Genomic DNA, 19,972 nt, shown 5'->3' on the forward strand with positions numbered 1-19,972 from the left:
ATTACATTGCAGTTACATGTACTCACCTCCTAGATACAGAGGGACACATCTATAACACTAGCGTATATGCCCAGCACATCATTACATTGCAGTTACATGTACTCACCTCCTTGATACAGAGGGACAGATCTATCTATCTATTTTGTTTCAAAATTTTGCCTTGTGCTATCATGGCAGCTTTCAATTAAGGCTATAAAAGGCCTAGTTGGGTGTGGCTAACAGCCAGCCCCTGTATAGATGTGTCCTCTGTATCTAGGAGGTGAGTACATGTAACTGCAATGTAATCATGTGCTGGGCATATACGCTAGTGTTATAGATGTGTCCCTCTGTATCTAGGAGGTGAGTACATGTAACTGCAATGTAATGATGTGCTGGGCATATACGCTAGTGTTATAGATGTGTCCCTCTGTATCTAGGAGGTGAGCACATGTAACTGCAATGTAATGATGTGCTGGGCATATACGCTAGTGTTATAGATGTGTCCTCTGTATCTAGGAGGTGAGTACATGTAACTGCAATGTAATGATGTGCTGGTCATATACGCTAGTGTTATAGATGTGTCCCTCTGTATCTAGGAGGTGAGTACATGTAACTGCAATGTAATGATGTGCTGGGCATATATGCTAGTGTTAGGGACCTGCAGAAAAATGGGGTCCCTTATTGCTGGGTAAAACCAAGCGCGGGCATATTTCTTTTCTGGTTGGTATTTAGATGCCTATCTTTAGTCCCATGCCAAGCTTTCACTGTCGGGATTTCGGCAGTTGACATTTTGACTGCCAGCTTGCTGACTACATACCCTGTAATCAGTGTGTATAACTGTTCTCAAGTTAATATAATGTCCTGCATGTACTAAAGATGGGCGCTGCCCCCGTGTGTTGGTTTTGGTTCTAAATTATTGTTGCATTTTTGGTAAAACCACCCTCCAAGTGTTTTGCTTCAGTGTTAGTTTTGGATTTCTTTAAAAAAATGATAAAAACAGCTATATCATGTCATTTGGACCTGTTGTTTTTTTGTGCCAATAGAATTATTAACATCAATAACCTAAATTTCCAGAACCTCCAGCACCTGAAAACACGAGGGAGGGATTTCAATACCATCCAAAATATGTAAGATCCGTTTTTTAGATCCGAGTCGGGACTCTGTTCCGAATGGAACCCCAAAGCTTGGGTGTCTTTGGTTTTCATTAAAACCCAACTGCTCATCTCTAGTATGTGCTACCTACTACCCTACACTGCTGAGGGAAGATGATGGTCTTTTCCAAACCCATAATAATCACTATAAAAAGTCCTCTGAGAATGAGAGAGAGCTGGAAAGTCACATGCAGGTTGGGTTGGTGCCTTTGCAGCTGGGGTGGTTGGGGAAATAATCACCCTGTGTTGTTGGAGCCTCATTAATTAGGTAAACTCATAAGTCAGGTGATGAATGAAGGGCTCCAGTTTGCACACATGCCTCCATCAAATAGTAATGTCTGGTCTGTCATCACATAACGTGCTTGCTGTAATGTCACCTAGGCTATTTAAGTTCATGTACTTTTCAAGAACCAGCTGCTTGCACGGTAAGATGATAATTTTACACTTGTTTGCTCCAGACATGGAGAAACCTGGACAAATCACTAAATTATGACTAACAATACATTATGTTCATACTTCATAGCATCTATAGGCTGGTGAAGTTTGTGAGCTGTGTGAGGGCTCATATCAATGACTTTATGTTACAGCACTATCCTGACCTGCATGGACAGTTACACATTGCAGATGTGGATAATGGATTCAGGTACAGATAATGTTGAGTCTCCAGGCTAAGAGATGGAAAAATACACTTCCAGTCTGTAATATGTAAAGCAGTTTCTTCATGTAATGTCCTCATATCTGTCAGGAGTCAGGACACCTCTTGAGGGATAAGCCAATACAGTCTAAAAATTTACTAGAGACTAGTGGTCTCACCGAGGAATGAGGTTCTCTGTGCCTCATGCATGTTTAGTGAACAACGGCTGCATTTTCTTGGTGCAGCCCATTGCGGGGGTGTCCCTACAGTGTGGAGGTGACTTGCATATTTTAAAAGGAAACCGCATGTAAACTTTTTCTACACAATGTCATCAGGTCACACTAAGGGGTCAATCCAATTAGCTGTGATGATCTCGTGGGTGTGATTATCGCAGCAACAGTCGCACTTAGCAGCAGCCTGAACTGGCACAAAAATACCCGCAGCCCCATGTGTGAGATGCAGTGCCGTTGCAGATGTTTTAATGCTTTGGCAGCTCACACCCTTCGCGGACAATAGGATTGACCCTAACAATGCATGTTTTCTGGATGTCCTCAAATTGTCCAGTGGTTGAATACATATTTGCATTTGTAAGTGTATAAAGGCGTTATAAACAATTATATTACTATATAAATAAATATACTAAACAGACATATGACAGTATACCCCAACATGACCTGACCACTGGAGATAAACATAATACAATTCTATTACACGCTATACAGACATAGGGCCGTATTCAATTAGGCAGTGATGAGGTCATTTTCGCTTGTTTCAATCATCCCCGTATTCAATTTCAAAAACTTTTCGCGGGTGCGAAAAGTCTTTGTAAAAAAAACGGGGATAACTTTTCAGCATGTTTTACATGGAGAAAAAAATGCAGAATTGGGGTTTAGGGGTGCAGGCTTAAAAAGAATAGCCTGCACCTCTGGGAAAGTCATTTAAAAATAAACTGTTAAAAAATTAAATCGGGACACCCAAAAAAATTAACTTTCATTTTGGGGTTTAAAAAAAAAAAAATAGGGAACACACTTCTAAAATGGCCAAATTAAATTCAGAGGGTTTCCCAAATATGCGGCAGGTGTTTTCTTCATTGCGGGACTAGGGGCAGGTGCATTTTTGCAAAATTTTCAAAAATTATTTTAGGGACTTAAAAAAATGCTTACCCCCATTTTCATTTACCCCAAATTTGATAAGTTATTTTTACCCCCCAAAAAATATAGGCGCTTTTCTTCACCCCTTCTTCATAGCCGCAAATATGCACCTGCCACGGTTATTACAAACCCTGACTTCTTTCAACAGGTAAAATTGGGGGTACCCATAGTGATCCCCCATGTCTAGACACCTTTAGGGCGGTCCCTGGAATATTTCCCGAAAATTCCCGATTTTCTGCGATACTTACCTTTCCGCTGGCTCCCGTTTTCATTAATTTCTAATTGAATACGGGGATAAAGCAGGCACATGCCCGATACTTTATCCCCGGAAAACCTGCGATGTGGAGCGAAAAGTCCAGCACGGACTTTTTGCTCCCAAATTGATTATGGCCCATAGGACACTACTCTATTACACACTATACAGATATAGAACACTACACCCCCAACATGACCTGACCACTGTACATAATCATATAATACAATAGTCTAGGCAATGTATGTGATATTATTTGACATCCTGCAAACCACAACTCCTAATCTATAGTTGCATTAATGCAAAATTAGCTGTGTATTTAAAGTATGTGTTTAATGCTGTACATGTTTGTAATTAGTATTGTTTAAATGTCTGTGAATCTTTTTTGACTTGCTAGCCATAGTCATGACCTGTGTTTGGATGGGGATCACTGAAGCATAGTTTATAGTGCCATACTGCCTGTTTACTTAAACTTTGCAATATATGTCCACTGATCAATCTGCATTTCAACCAGCTGACCAATTGGCTCAGATGTAAACTAGTGTCTTAATCAGGCATAATATTTCTTAACATTCAGTCTTAGGGCAGCTTGCTGAGGGTAGCAGCTTGATGTGGTTATGCATTAAGTGGTTAAAATCAAGTGTGCTTTCTGAACAGTTAAATAACAGTTGAATAACACTGAAGACCAGGTAATTACAAATCCATTACTTAGAAAATTTTATTTTTTGCAAATACAAAAAAAGACAATGTATCAAAAACTTCTTTTTATAATCACACTCCACGGAATACTCTCTAAGGCTACTACATCCTTTACTCTTCCTGCAGCTCATCCTTCTGTACATATTGCTGCCTCTTTAATCTACTCTCCACTTATGAACACATGAGCTTTTAAATTATCTACACACACTGAAAATAACAATTACAACCTGTCGCCATAAAAATCTTTCGGACAAATCCAACAATTATATTTATATCTCTCTACTGCTGCTTCTATTAGCTGGTGACATATCACCAAATCCAGGCCCAACCCACATGCCACACCCACAACGAACTATAAATCCAGCTAACCTCATAAACATTGCGTGCCTCCCTTCACCATCCAAGTCACTAAAATGTGCCTTATGGAATGCACGCTCTGTCTGCAATAAGCTAACATCCATCCACGACCTCTTTATTTCAACCAACCTCAACCTTCTGGCAATAACAGAAACATGGCTTACACAATCAGACTGTCTTCCCTGCTGCACTTTCACATGGTAACCTACACTTCTCACACACCTCCAGGCCTGGTAATTGTAAAGGAGGTGGGGTAGGAATATTACTCTCCCAATCTTTCACATACACAGTTCTCCCACAGGTACCTTCACTCACATTTACATCATTTGAAGTGCATTCTATCAGGACTTTCACCCCTTTCTCTCTGCGAGTTGCTGTTATCTATCGCCCACCTGGGCCACTGCAACAATTTCTGGAACACTTTTCTGCCTGGCTCCCTCACTTTCTATCCTCAGACATCTCCACCATCATTATGGGTGATTTCAATATCCCCATTGACAGTACACAATCTCCTTATGCCTCCAAACTACTCTCTTTAACATCCTCTCTTGGCCTCTCCCAATGGACTGACTCCTCTACTCATCAGGAGGGCCACTGTCTTGATCTTGTATTCACCAGACTATGCTCAGTTTCTGATTTCACTAATGCTCCTTTCCCTCTCTCAGATCATAACCTTATCACCTGCACACTCTCCTCCATTACATCAACATCATTGAAATCAACCAAACCTAAACCCAAAACCCGTAGAAATATTAATGCCATTAACCTTCAACAACTGTCTACCTCTCTAAAACAACAACTTTCGCCAATTTTTACATTCACTTCTCCTGAGACTGCTGCATCACATCTAGAAAAGCCCTCGATGAAGTAGCTCCAGCTACCCATCACACACCACATAGAGTTAGACGTCAACCGTGGCATTCTAGCTTAACAAGGCATCTACAAAAACTCTCACGTAAAGTTGAACGTCGGTGGTGAAAGTCTAATACTCCAAGTGACTTCCTCACATATAAGACTATCTACAACTCTTATCGTACTGCTCTGGACACTGCCAAACAAACATATTTCCAATCTCTAATCTCTGCTCAAGCTTCGAATCCAAAGCAACTTTTTAATACATTTAAACTGCTTCTTACCCCTCCATCACCCAAACCACCTGCTACTATCTGTGCACAAGATCTTGCTTCCTATTTTAGGGACAAGATTGATAAGATCCAAAATGAAATAGTAGGCTCTTCCTCAGCTAGTGACCTGCTCAATTCCCTACCTGAACCCTCTGGCACATTCTCCTCATTTGATCTCACAAACGAAGATGAAGTATCTACACTCTTCTCATCCTCCTACTCTATTACCTCTCCTCTAGATCCTATACCCTCACAAATCAGTAAAGCTTTGTCTCCTGTGCTTATCCCAACCCTAACTAAAATCTGTAATCTCTCTCTCTCTCTACTGGCAACTTTCCATCACTGTTCAAGCACGCAGTGATTACTCCCATTCTGAAAAAACAAAATTCTGACCCTAGTACTCTCTCAAATTACCGTCCTATCTCCCAGCTCCCATGCCCCCCCAAGCTACTTGAGAGACTTGTCTACACCCGCCTCACACACTTTCTTAACTCGCACAACTTATTGGACCCACTTCAATCCGGCTTTCGTTCCCAACACTCCACAGAGACAGCACTGACTAAGGTAGTAAATGATCTTGTCACTGCCAAGGCTAAAGGCCATTACTCACTCCTAATTCTTCTAGATCTCTCTGCTGCTTTTGACACTGTTGACCACTCTCTTCTCATACAAACATTACAATCCATAGGTCTTAAGGGCACAGCTCTTTCTTGGTTTTCTTCCTACCTATCTAATCGCTCTTTTACTGTTCATTTTTCTGATTCTGCCTCCTCTTTGCTACTTCTATCAGTTGGAGTACCGCAAGGCTCAGTCTTAGGTCCTCTGTTATTCTCAATCTATACCACCTCTCTTGGCAAGCTAATCAGCTCTTTTGGATTTCAGTACCATCTGTATGCGGATGATACTCAAATCTACCTATCCTCTCCAGATTTATCTCCATCTGTATTGGTCCGTGTCACTGAATGTCTTTCTGCCATTTCATCTTGGATGTCATCTCGCCACCTGAAACTTAATATTTCTAAAACAGAATTAATTATATTTCCACCGGCCAATAACAGTTACCAACCTGATCTCTCTATCACTGTTGATACCTCGACCATCCACCCCGCCCCACAAGCTCGCTGCCTTGGTGTCATCCTTGACTCTGAACTGTCCTTTGTTCCCCACATTCAATCTGTCTCAAAATCATGTTACATACACTTAAAAAAACATATTCAAAATTCGACCATATCTCACACTAGACACTGCAAAAACTCTTATCCATGCACTTATTTCCCGCATTGACTATTGCAATAGCCTCCTTACTGGTCTTCCCAAAAACAGGCTATCACCATTACAATCCATTATGAATGCAGCTGCGAGGCTTATCTTCCTTGCAAAACGTTCTTCTTCTGCTGCCCCGCTCTGTCAGTCCCTCCATTGGTTGCCGGTTTTCTACCGTTTTCAATACAAAATACTTTCACTTACACATAAGGCTATTAACCAAACCACACCAACATATATCTCTTCACTCATCTCAAAATATCTCCCAACCCGACATCTCCGCTCAGCACAAGATCTGCGTCTCTCATCCCCATGCATTACTTGCTCCCATTCACGGTTACAGGACTTTCTTCGCGCTGCACCCCTCTATGGAATGAACTACCTCGCACAATAAGACTTTCATCTAGTCTCCAATCCTTCAAGCGATCCCTGAAAACTCACCTCTTCAGGCAAGCTTACCAAATTCCAGAACCTCCCACATAACCTTCATAGCTTCCATATCTAAGTACATCCCCTTTTTACAGTCCACACACAATCTCACACATTGTATTTCTCTCACATCCTCATGACATTTGGTCGACATTCCCGTGTGACTGGATCATGCAGCCACCAAGAAACTCTGCATTCTGGCCGGACCACGATGCATTATATAGCTCCTTTCCTTGTGTATCACTGCCTATTTCCCTATAGATTGTAAGCTTGCGAGCAGGGCCTTCCTACCTATATATCTGTAGGCTATTACCCAGTTTTGTTCTATTAATGTTTACAATTGTAAAGCGCAACGGAATATGCTGCGCTATATAAGAAACGGTTAATAAATAAATAATAATAATAATAATAATAATAATAATAATAATAATAAATCAGACACTTAGAAGTAGTGTCCTCCTTTTTTATATGCAGTTCTATTTTATTAGCAATTGTCATGTTGGCATAGCAGTCCCATGTACACAATTGGTTCTTAAACATGCTGTGTAATAGGGGGGGTGCACACTGGGCCAACAGGTCAGCTATCTGGACGACCGTTCCAACGACTGGTAACATGGGGTACACACTATGTCGACGGATCCACAGACAGAGTGGCTAATTGGTAAGCATCCACACTTCGCAAATTGCCGAATGATATGTCTTGCCAGACATTACAACTGGGTTGGCATTAGGCATGCCCGCCCAGTTGTGATGTCATTATTGCTAGTTCCTGTGGCCAGCATATGGGTGGGGCAGTCGGTCGTTCGGCAGATGTGATTGATATGTCTTTCAGATATATCACAATTGCCAGACTGCACAGCCGATGCAATATATATGCCAAAGCCGTAGCTCACAGATGTATCGTGTACACACAAGCCGATACACTTAACGATATATCGTTCATTGGCTGTACGAAGGATATATTGCATAGTGTGTAGTGTACCCAGCATTCGGTTTATGCACAAACACGCTTGTCATACACACTTACCAATCATACACCCGGGGCCTCATTCAGAGGCGGTCGGAGGATGCAAGCGGTCGCTCACAAACTGGGTGGCCACTTGCATCCTGACCGGCAGCCTCTGTTGCGGTCGTTAGAGCTGTGGGTGTTAACCCACAGCCTAACGACTGCTCCGGTGATGGTCGCGATGGTCAGAGACCATCGGGGCTTACGACGAGACCCTAGGGTAGGGTCTCCCTTGTCGTAAGCCCCGAAGAGCTTCTGGCTCTGTCTGAGCCGGAAGCTCTCAACTGACATCACTAGTGATGGGGCCGCCCCCAAACGGTAGGCGTTCCCATGGGAAAGCCTCCGTTTGGGCTGCCACCCCCCCTGCCCACCTTCCAAACGGGGCGAGCTGTCAATCAACATCGACAGCTCGCTCCCTTTGGATCGAGACCCGCTACGACCGGCGCTGTCGGTCGTAGCGGGTCTCACGCATGCGCACGACGGCGCCATCGTGCGCATGCTCTGTGGGGGGCCATCGACCCGGTCCGAGCGCATCGGCGCTAACGACCGGGTCTGAATGACCCCCTCGATCTGTTGGCCAAACAGACTCTATTTGCATATGCCTGCCCACTTGTGACATCCATAGTCAATATATTCTGCACCCAATATATTGTTCGTGTACAGACATCGTTCAGACATATTGTGTGTAAACACTGGGGGTCATTCAGACCCGCTCGCAAGCAAAGGACGCTCCACTGCGCATGCGCACGACGGAGGGAGCTCCGTCGTGCGCATGCGTGAGACCCGGATAGCGACGGGCTCTCCGTCGCTCCGGGTCTCGCACCAAAGGGGGCGTGCTGTCGATGTTGATTGACAGCACGCCCTCTTTGGTGGGCGTGCCGGGGGCGTGGCTGCCAGACGGAGTCGTTCCCATGGGAACGCCTACTGTCTGAAGCCGGCCCCACTGACATCAGTAATGATGTCAGTGGGAGTGATTTTGGCTCTGATAGAGCCAAAATCACTCCTGGGCTTGTGGCAGCGAGACCCTACTGCAGGGTCTCGTCGCAAGCCCGATGGTCGCGATGGTCTTGACCATCGCGACCATCTTTTTGGCCGCTCGCATATGCTGTGGGTGGTCACCCACAGCTATGTGAGCGGCCAGGAGACCGCTCCATTTTCAGGTAGGAGGGCACTGATTCAGAGCGAGCACTCTGGTCAGAGCGTTCAGCTCTGAATCAGGCCCACTGACTGAAGGGCAGGATGATATATTGTTCATCGGCCGTATGAACGATATATCGGCCAGTGTGTACCCAGCATAAGTGTACTTTTATTTGCGATGTTAGTTTTGAGGCCCCCATCTCTACGTGCATGATTTGTACGAGTTCCCTCTCCCCCAATATGCTGTAGTAAAGACTGAAAATTCAGCGTTATAATGTTAATTACAACACTATAATAAGATCTAATCATACATTGTGTACATGAGACTGCTGTACTAACATGATACAATTGCTAGTAAATATAGTATGCATTGCGTGCAACTGATACCATTGTCATAATATAGGCAGCACAGTTAGAGTGCGATTACGGAGACATTTTTCACATCAATCAGCTTTATGTTCTATCTCCTTTCATCTCCCAGAAGGGACTATGCCTCCGCTGTGTGCAAAGGCTTTTTATGTGTTCCTTCCAACCTATTGACTTTTTTTTCTGTCATACTGAGGGGGGTGGGGAACAAGAGAAAAGCTAAAAATATGGGATCATCACCCTGTGGATGGCCTAGAAATCTTCATTTGAGATTAATATGAGGGGTAAGTCAGTAAGCAAGGAAATCGTCTGTGAGCAAGGAAACGTTGTTTGTGTTTAAAATAAATCTGTACTACAATCCTAATCTTCATCCTACAGTTGGGATGACCAAACAAAAGCAGGAATTAAGATTGTGATATGTGATTGGTCCTCCTGCTCACACCACATCCCCAGGCATCTTCAATTAGCAAAGTAAATGAATTTGAATTTGCAAATCCCAGTTAAAAAGGCTGCATCCACCAACGTTTAGCCAATTGTACAAAAAGAAATGTGTTAATACAAATCTAACACACAGTGGCTGCGGTGGATACTAATTCAACGTTTCTCTAGTGCGGCAACAGCTCCGGCTATTATTATTATTATCATTTATTTATATGGCGCCACAAGTGTTCCGCAGTGCCTTACAAAGATTAGCAACAATGCTACAGAGGTAGCAGCATTACTTACCCATACTTGCCGACAATCTGCTCCAGCCTCCCGGGAGGGAGCTGTTTGTCGGCTAACAGCAGGGGGCGGGGCTGGCCATTGACTTCACATTGGGGGTGGGGCCGGTCATAGATATCACATTGGGGGTGGGACCATGCGATCACGTCATCATGGCCCCACCCCCTCTTCACAATGCCGCCTATTTTCGGCATTGTGGAGCAGGGGGCGGGGCCACGATGACGCGATTCAGCGCAAATCGCGTCACCGGCCCCCCTGCTGCGGGGGTTTCTAGTTTTTTTCTGGGGGAGGTCGGGAGGGTCGCAGGCTTCCGGGAGGCTTGCCTGCCTTTCCGGGGGGGCCGGGAGCGGCACCAGAAAATCGTTAGGTTCCCGGCTGAATCGGGAGGGTAGGCAAGTCTGTACTTACCTGTCCCCGTCGCCGGCTTCTGCGCAAAGGCCACTCATGCGCAAAGCCGCGGAGGAAGCATTGAGAAGGTAGCAGAGGGATCCTCTTCACATCCCCGGAATTCCTTCCCATAGGAACGAGCAGGGCTGCGAGAATAAATGTCATCTGAAGATGGCGTTTGTTCTCACAGGCAAATCCTAAAACTTTACGTTTTGGGAGTTGCGGGATATCAGGTGGTCCTACCAGTCCCCTGATGATGAATGGTCCATTCCCGAGTTCAGAGGGACAGTCCCATTTTTCAGGCACTGCCCCACTGTTCCACCCACGGGACGAAGTGTCCCGCTGACGGTCGGGAGTTTGGGCACCCCCACCGCCGCGCCGGTGCCGACCCCGGAGAAGAGGAATGGATGCCGCACACATGCCCAGCTACTGACGTAGTTTTGGGCTTGCCCCCAAATAACGTGATTTAGGGGGCAGGGTCTATGGTAATTGTGGCGCACGCGCATAAAGGGAGACACTTACATGTCTTGCACAGGGCGCGGCTCCCCCTGGAACCGGCTCTGCTCCCTGATACCTAAACCTAACCTCCCCCTCCCTGCACCATAAACCTAACCCTCCCCCCTTAGTTCCTAACCCTAATCCTCTACCTAGTACCTAACCCCTAACCCTCCCGCCAACCCTGCTACTTACCCGGGGCCAGGATTTTAACAGGTGTCTGGATTCTGACGCCGGTATTCTAATCATCGGCATCCAATGTGTCGGAATATTGACTGTGTCCCCCATATTTATCAATAGTAAATTATAACATATATGTACTGAACATTTTCTATCCATGATATATAACATTAAAATCCAGACCTATTACCAAGACACCAATAGAGTTATAAGGCTCTACACAGGAGTATATAGCCCATGTGTAAAGTGTCTGACTACAATACCTTAGGTTGAGTTCCAGTACCCTGAGGGACAGCTGTGCAATGTGTGTGCTAAATATAAGGGGGGTTGAAAGTTATTGAGTAGGTGCACATATTACTTGCAATTATGGTAATGCAGCAGGAGGCATCACACCTCCTGCTGCATTACGTTTCCAAGCTGCAGTGTCCAACGCAGCATCGGATACTCTGCGGACCATCGGCCGGCTGTGTGACCCGTGGGGTCCCTCAGCCGCCCGCCGCAGATTAGAGTAAGAGACCAGGAAATCTCAGTCAGCCGACAGAATTCCTGGACTCTTCCCTCCCCCCCAACGGCAGTGACATGCCTCCATTTCAGGAAACTGAGGCCATCGCCGCCCACAAACGCCAGAAGACTGTCAATCACTGACAGTCTGCGTGTGGGGACACAGACCCGTTCTGCACATATGCAGAACGGGTCATGCGCCTGCACAGATTCACGATTATCTTGAATCTGCGTTCAGCACTGCTGAATTAGCCCCACATCCCTTGCTTAATGGGGGTATGCACTAAGCGATTTAAACAAGCGATTGCACGATAACGATGTCGTTATCGTGCAATCGCTTGCAAATCGTGCATGCATCGGGGATGTTTTGGACAGAAGCGCCCCGCGATGTGCATGCCCGCGGGTCGCTTCCGACATCCGACATTGCCCGTACATGCAGGTCAACCTGAGGGATGTGCCGAGACTGAACGAGTGAATGTTCAGTCCTAGCACATCACTAGCTATACAAACGACAGCATGATTGCAATGTCGCAATCGTGCTGTCATTTGTATATCGCTAAGTGGATACCCCCCATTAGAGTAAAGGAATAAAGTGGGATCAAAAAAGTGAAAGAGTTATCATTACCATGATGCAAGCACATACCACATAGACATTTAGCAGGAGAGCTATCTGTAATTGACTATGACACGTGTGATTTGGAGTTTGAATCCCCTGCAGGATCATCTGTGTATTTTAATACAGGTAATGATGTACATTTGTATTTTGTCTTATTTTTTTTATTATATTTGTTTTATGAGAGTATATACTTAGTATGGGGAGTCAGGAAAAGAAATGCAGGAGTCTACATTAATTGTGAATACACCCCTCCTAATTAAAAAGTCTACATCCGCCCCAAGACAGCAGTCGGAGGGTGAGCCGTTTGGGGGCCTGGCCGAGTGGCCTTGACTCCTGGCGCTCTGCTCAAGAGGATGGATGTGGGGCATACTGGGGGAGGCTGGGAGCCGTTCGAGCAACCAAGAGGAGGGCTTCAGTAGCCAGACACCGTTGCGAGGTGGGCCTGTGTGCTTCAAATGCAGGGCTTAATATTAGTCCCAGTCTGGCCCTGGTGGCATTAGTAATAACAATGCCTCATCTAAATTCTGCTGATCTAGAATATTTCTGTTCAGCTCTTGAAATATATAATTTTTAAAAATTGTTAATGTTTGTGATGCCTAACCACATTCTGTCCTGTAGATGGTCTTTAAATTGGGACAGTCCTAATTTAGGATGTATAAACCAACTTGTATTTTAGGTCCTTTAAAGACGAATGTATCAGAGTTTACCAAACAATAGATCTCTAGGCTCAATTATTGTAGGTAAATGTTATGCTTAGGAGAACAGGATAATGGAGGCCACATTTATCATGCATTTATCTGCAAATAATGAACTAAGTCCCTCATTCTGTTCTCTCACATGCCTGGCTGTAAACACTAAACAGGACACCGTTGTGCCTTTCTTACATCCATGTTTGTCAGTGATTAGAACATGAGGAAGCCTATTCATGGACCAGCTGCTTTGTCTGCGATAACAGACTCCTTTCAGGCAGGTAGCTCCTTTCATAGTCCTGTTTATATCTGAAATCTATTTTGTACCCTGAATATCAGAACTTATGACTAATGGAGTAAAACTAAAAAAAAAAACGATATAGTGCGCACGTTTGTTTCCTTAATAAATCCGGAGGCTGCAGCCACTGTTTATCTTTCTGGAGATATTATTTTGCAGGAAATTGACTATAAAGTTTACAGCTGTTCCTGTCTGGATTATCAATATCACACTTAACGAGGTCCGAACCTGAATGTTTTACAACATCCTTTTAATTAAAAACAATCCTTGCAGATATAATGATAAATTCAGCTGAAAGGACCATACAGCAACAGAAATGCTATGTATTCTGTGTGGGTGTGTATATGTGTGTGTGTATATATGTATATAATTGCAGACAATATATAATGAACTCTCGTGCAAAACTTTTATGTAGACTTCCTAAGCACCTGCAGATAAAAGTTCTGTCAATGTTTCAGCCCTTTGTCAAGACACTCCTTGTAGAATGTGTTACCAAGCAAATGGTAACACTGTGTCTATAAGGAGTGTCTTGACAAAGGTCCTAATAATCAACCAAAACGTAAACTTTTTGGACCTTGGAAATGCTTGAGTAAATACAGAGCTTTTATCTGCAAGTATGGGGAGTGCATTGTAAATCTGCACTATATATATCTCAATAATTCACTATTTCCCAACAACAGCACACCTCAAGCTTGATCTACTTCCCACTGTTATTGAAACCTCATCACAAAGCCACAGCGGTATCACTCCACAAGTGTAGACAATAACACCTCTCACAGAGACACTGCTCACAGAAAAGCAGCACTGTCTAGCTGACATACAAACACATTTCTGACAGAAAAATTTCAAGAGGTGTTAAAATTACTACATAACTCAAAGGACCTGACGTCAGTCTTTACCAAAGCACTTGAACAGGACTCGCAAGCATCCGTCTAGAGTTATGCAGTGAGAGTCGAAGGGAAGACCAGCATCCCCTCACAGTTCTCACATTGAGATGGAGGAAGGACCCACTCACACTGCTCTGCACCAAAGAATGGAGCAGTAAGAGGCAAAGGGAGTTACACACATGCATTAAGGGCCTGATTCAGAGAGGGTCATCAGTCAATGCAATCGCAGCTGCGTTTTCATATTCAAGACCGCTGCGAAAATTTGCTGTTTGCAAAGCATACCCGAGCCTCAAGACGCCCACTGCTGCCTTTTTACCTGCGTGTGACGACACATACCTGCGTAAATATCTGTAACATGGCTGCACATCGGCGGTCATCTTGCCATGCGGCAGGTCTGGCCAGCCGCAGACTCCGGAGCTCTACTCTCACGCAGAGGGCTCTCATGCTGCATATGCACTCGCAATGGCTAATTCATGCACGCCCATGTAACGGCGTTTAAACAGACAGGCACGCCTGCGTTTTTCTGACCCGTCGTCACCCCAAAGTGCTAACAACCTGTCAATCACTGTGCGATGTATTTCGAAGTCCGTCCATGGATGCAGCATGATTGCTGCGCACGTGCACTGCGGCTTATACACATGCACAATGGCAAACAATCGCTCAGTCTGCATGACAATCACATTAGCGTTCATCTCTGAATCAGCCCCTAAATTCTACGCTCATCTAAATAATGTATTTAAGAGATTATATGTGTGTCAAGAGGCAAATATCCTACATGCACATTTTGTAAGCGAAATGCATGTATGATTTTTGGAGGGACTTGGGTGATTCTACTGCTTCTATGTATGGAGCGATATATTAATTCCCTGCAATTGGCTGTTTGGCAGGAACCCAGCCAGCACTGGCGGGTCTATTGCATTAAACAATCATGGTTTATGCTCCTCTGTCAGGGCCCAATGCTAAGCCATTAGAGCTGTCAGCTTTAATTAAAGATGCTTCCATTTAGCTTTGTAGCTAAAATGGGACCCTGCGGACGGGTAATGATTCCAGGTAAATCAGATTGTACTAGATATTTTTTGCTATTGTAAAATATGTTCCCCTGTTCAATGGAAGCGCAGGATTTCACTGTGCCTACTGAAAAGGTCAATTTGTGAATATATATGGTCCTGTATGTAGCTTTTACATGGAACGTACAGCCAGGTCCGTAGAGAACGGGGCCGGACCCCCCGGGTACTCTAGGGGTGGGTAGCCAAATTGTGGAGACAGACCACGATCCCTACAAAAAAAAATAGTAAGCATGGCACCTAGGTCAGATCCAGGAGAAAGGGGAGCGATCAGTGGCATCCCCATTCCCCCCTCCTGCACATCATGCAGGCAGAGGAGACTACAGATAGCAGTAATCTCCTCTGTCTGCATGATGTGCAGGGGGGGAATGGTGATTCCACTGATCGCTCCCCTTCTCCTGGATCTGACCCTGGCGCCATGCGTACTAGCCTCCCTGGACCTATCGCAGCCCCGCACACACCAGAGGATGCTGCCACTGACAGGATAGAAGATGGAAGGGTGTGGTGGACCTGGACCCCCACCGGGCTCCTGTAACATGCCACGATTAAGCCCCCCCCTCATTCATAGTACCATACCATTATTATGCACCATTGTACTGGATACAGCGATGGGGCATAGATGCCTCCACAGCAACGTGCCCCCAGTACCTGGGTCCAACCAAAGTCTCGGTGGCCTTGAATATGAGGCCAGGCTTGAATTTGTGGTGAGACAATACTGGCTCTGGGATAAGGCAGAAGAACAGAATGACAATGAGGAGTTATCTATTCACTGCATATGGGCCGCATAATAGCGAGATCACCACTATGCAATTCCCCTGGAGGAATGAGTGTGTGCGGCGGCTCTATATGTAAGACGACTACTGAGTTCCACGACTGAGAGAGTCAAGTTTGAGATTGCATATCAAGAGGAACTTTAGCATGCGTGTGGCATCCATTCAGTGCAGGGAGAGTGCTGGGGGCAGCCCAGGTACTGAAGGAGTGCTGGGCTCGCCCCCAGCCTGATGTTAAATGGGAGGCGTGCCATATGGGCATGCCCCAAATAAATCATTAAGGGGGCATGACCTAGGGTAATTAGGCCCCACACCTTTTGGCACGCATGTGGCCTCACCACACGTAGGGTAAGCAAGTGCCGCAGTCCTGAAGTTGCACAGGACTGGTGAGGCTACATGGATTAAAATGGATAAACCAAAAAAGTGAGCTGAATAGAAGACGTGTTGTAGTGCAGAGCCCCCTACTGGATGCAGGGGCAGAACACCCAGGCCAGCACACTGCTAATTATCCTAATCCATCCAGAACAATGGATGGGATATACAGTACCATAGACATTTTGTCACCCTGCACTCCCCTTCACTTTTGGGTCTCCTGAGAAGTTATTCTATTATCAGATAATTACAATGGTTGGCCAACATATTAATGACGAGCTTAAAGCTGCACTTCCACCAACTAAAAATGTTTTTTTTTTTTAAGGGTGGGCTGTGAGCTGGAGTGGCCTAATAATCACAAGCTGCAATCTCTTGATTGTGGCTTTTGATTCCTTCCCCCAGGTTTTCAGTCAGGACTGTAGAGGAACAGAGTACCCTTGGGGTTAAAGGCCTCTTCGGTGCTTCGACTAGGAGAGGGGTGTTCTGCTCTAGCATCATTTACTACGTGATCGTGCTGCTTTAACGTGCCCACACTCTCTCCACTATTGCAACTGCCAAACATATGCTATTAGACCTAATTGGCCACAAGTCGGTGTGTGTAGACCCAAAATATTCTCAACCAGCCTACAGCTGCAATCTGACCATGTCTGCAGTCGTCATTCAATGGAAGTGGTTGTGTCCCATAAGAAGGGAGCCATGGGTTTTAAGGGAATCTGGACATGATGGGAACTTCACTGAAAGCTAAATAAAGCATAGAGATAAAGTACCAACCAATCAGCTCCTAACAAAAGCCTGTACAGTGACAGGAGCTGATTGGTTGGTACTTTATCTCCATCCACTTTATCTCTCTCCAAGGCTTAGTACATAGATCCTAGAGCTAGGAGAGTGGAGCCTGCAGCAGTGGTCCATATTAGATAGCAGTTATAGGACAAGGGTGTCCAGTTATCCATACAGCGGATGCCAATATTGGGCAATTTACCTGACATTGCATCATGTGTATCCCTAAAATCACCATGATGCCCAAAAGTAACCCTTTGGAAATCAGAACCATTTATCTGTTATGGAGCTACATGTTGCATGCAACAAGCGGATGACCACTGCCCGCATGCATGAGGTCATTGTCTGGCCACACTGGAAACTTTAAGTGATCTGGACTTCCTGCCCAAAGGGGGCAGTATAGCAAAACCTTCTAAATAGGATGGGTGGAGCTTCATAGATATTGTCAGAGTTGACCCAAAATACATTGATAATTTGAATAATTAACTTTTGCTGGGGTAGGGTGTGTTAAATCAGCACAGGAAATATTTTCATTAAGGTTTGATATAAGCCCAACCTAAATAAAAGAGAGATGTGTATAATACAAATAAACCCAATCTAAAGATGGTTGGCAGTGCACCACAAAAAAAGTACAGTATACTTATAGAGTGGGTGCTGGATCATTTAACAAATGATTGAACAAAATAAGAAATTTCCCTTGTGTGGTGCTCTCTTCTTAGAAATAGTTTCTTAAATATAATATAATCTAAAACTTGGCTTTTAATTACATTTGCACATAAAAATATTGAAATATAGAACATAAATACAGACAATAAATATTTCGCTGCAGTGATTTATCTCCTCTGAGGAAAAAAGATATTTAGGACAATCTCTGATGAATAGTTTTCGGTTCTGATATTGGCTCAGAGAGTGGGATACAATTCACTAACATAATCTTAAAGAATATCTTGTTCATGTAACAACACTTATGTACCTGGTTATTACACCATCGGTACTCTATATAATCAAACAATCTTTGTAGAAGGTAGATAATTTTTCAGCAGTCAAAAACATCTAAAAAATTTCCCTACGTATAATCATAGTCAGTATGAGCACTCCAATTTAATAATATAATCCTTGGGTATAGATCTAAATAAACTTCCTTATTGTAGCAATATATTGACAGAAACTCATAAATACAATGTATAGTATCTCCTTCTGTAGTGTTTGTAACCAATATTATGCAATTGATGTCAGAAAAATCTTATTGCTGTAATTCATGAATCCTGCATAAAGATGGCCAATAAAAAATATCTACAAAGTCATACATTTTTCAATTCTCATCCTATAGTATCTAATAATGTAGTTATTCTAAAGTAATATTCACATGTAGTATTACAGGGAGAGCAAAGGTCCACATAGGAATAGTATTATGAACCTGTTGGAGGAAGACACCTCTATCATTACCTCTGTTTACCAGTGATATTGAACAGAGCAAAATGAGATTGAGACCCCCCTGAGTGCAGAATGGAAGCAAGGACTGAAGAGCACCGGCTTATACTGTCCCTGCGGTCTCCGGTTACCTCCTGTTGTGTAAACACATTGCAGGGTGGAAGTGGTGGTGGCCGCCGGATGACAGAGCTGGCTGAAATATCTGGTGGCCTGAGAGAGCAGACTACGTAGTAGAGATGTGCGGGAACGTGGTCCCGAGCTGTCGTCTGTAGTGCTGTCGGATGCCGGGTCACATGGTCACCATTCAGAGACCCGGGATACCGGCCTTAGTTGATGACGCGCGTTTCACTTAGAAGCTAGTTCACATCGGAGCCTGTGATAACTCTGTGAGAGAGCTTCTTTTATGGCATCAGTGGGCGGGCTTGTCTTTTCGATTGACATAATTATAGACTCACCCATATTATTTTCAGACACAGTATAACTATGCATCAGATATTTATTCTGATACATCATAATTACCGGGGTAACAGTATCAATTACTCACAATTATTCTGAAAAAGAGTCTGTAACTATGTTTATAAAAGCATAATAATTGAATTATAGTATAAATGTGTACAGCGCTAGAATGTGTAAAGGAGAGTATATAGAAATATAACAAGAAAAAAACAGCGCTCAAAATACAAACATGAGCGTCAATCAAAATGTATCACAATTTAATATTAATAGTCATATGCACAAATAAAAACCTTTGATAAAGCTGTGATTGAACACAGTGAAATGCGTTGGGTCTTGGCTGATTTACCCTCCACTACACAATATCCAGCAGGAGCACATCTATACTGTATCTTGCTATTGGTGCCACAGACAGCTGTCTCTTTACCAGTGGACCGGACCTGTGCCATAGGGGACTATTTCCACTGTTAAAGCTTTGCCAGCGTTGCTAAAGGACCCCATAATATCATCTGGACACTGGAAGTGGTAACTATAGACTCATGCTGAACATTTTCCTTACAAACTACCATCATCTTTTCTATGAACAAGGAATTTAATCTGGATATTTGCTCCTAGAACAATTGCTATATTCTGGACATCATTTCTGTCCATGTGGATTGGGTGACTTTTTATAATTTTATATTTATTTCTTATAATATTGCACTGATAGTTTCATCTATACATTTACATGTGTTTTTATTTGTGCAATGACTATTGATATTAAATTGTGATACATTTTGA

General features: G+C 44.0%; 1 protein-coding gene across 1 annotated transcript in view; it reads left to right on the forward strand.

The window, feature by feature from the left end:
* Positions 1-1,498: 1,498 nt before the first annotated feature.
* Positions 1,499-19,972, forward strand: part of CHGA (chromogranin A) — a 135,324-nt gene continuing 116,850 nt past the window's right edge. The window contains exon 1 of the mRNA XM_088462982.1: positions 1,499-1,555. The gene's annotated coding sequence lies outside the window, so the exon portion shown is untranslated. The remainder of the gene's footprint in view (positions 1,556-19,972) is intronic.

The sequence above is a fragment of the Taudactylus pleione genome, unplaced genomic scaffold, assembly GCF_031769625.1.
Source record: "Taudactylus pleione unplaced genomic scaffold, aTauple2 ptg001303l, whole genome shotgun sequence".
In the NCBI taxonomy this organism is placed as follows: Eukaryota; Metazoa; Chordata; class Amphibia; order Anura; family Myobatrachidae; genus Taudactylus; species Taudactylus pleione.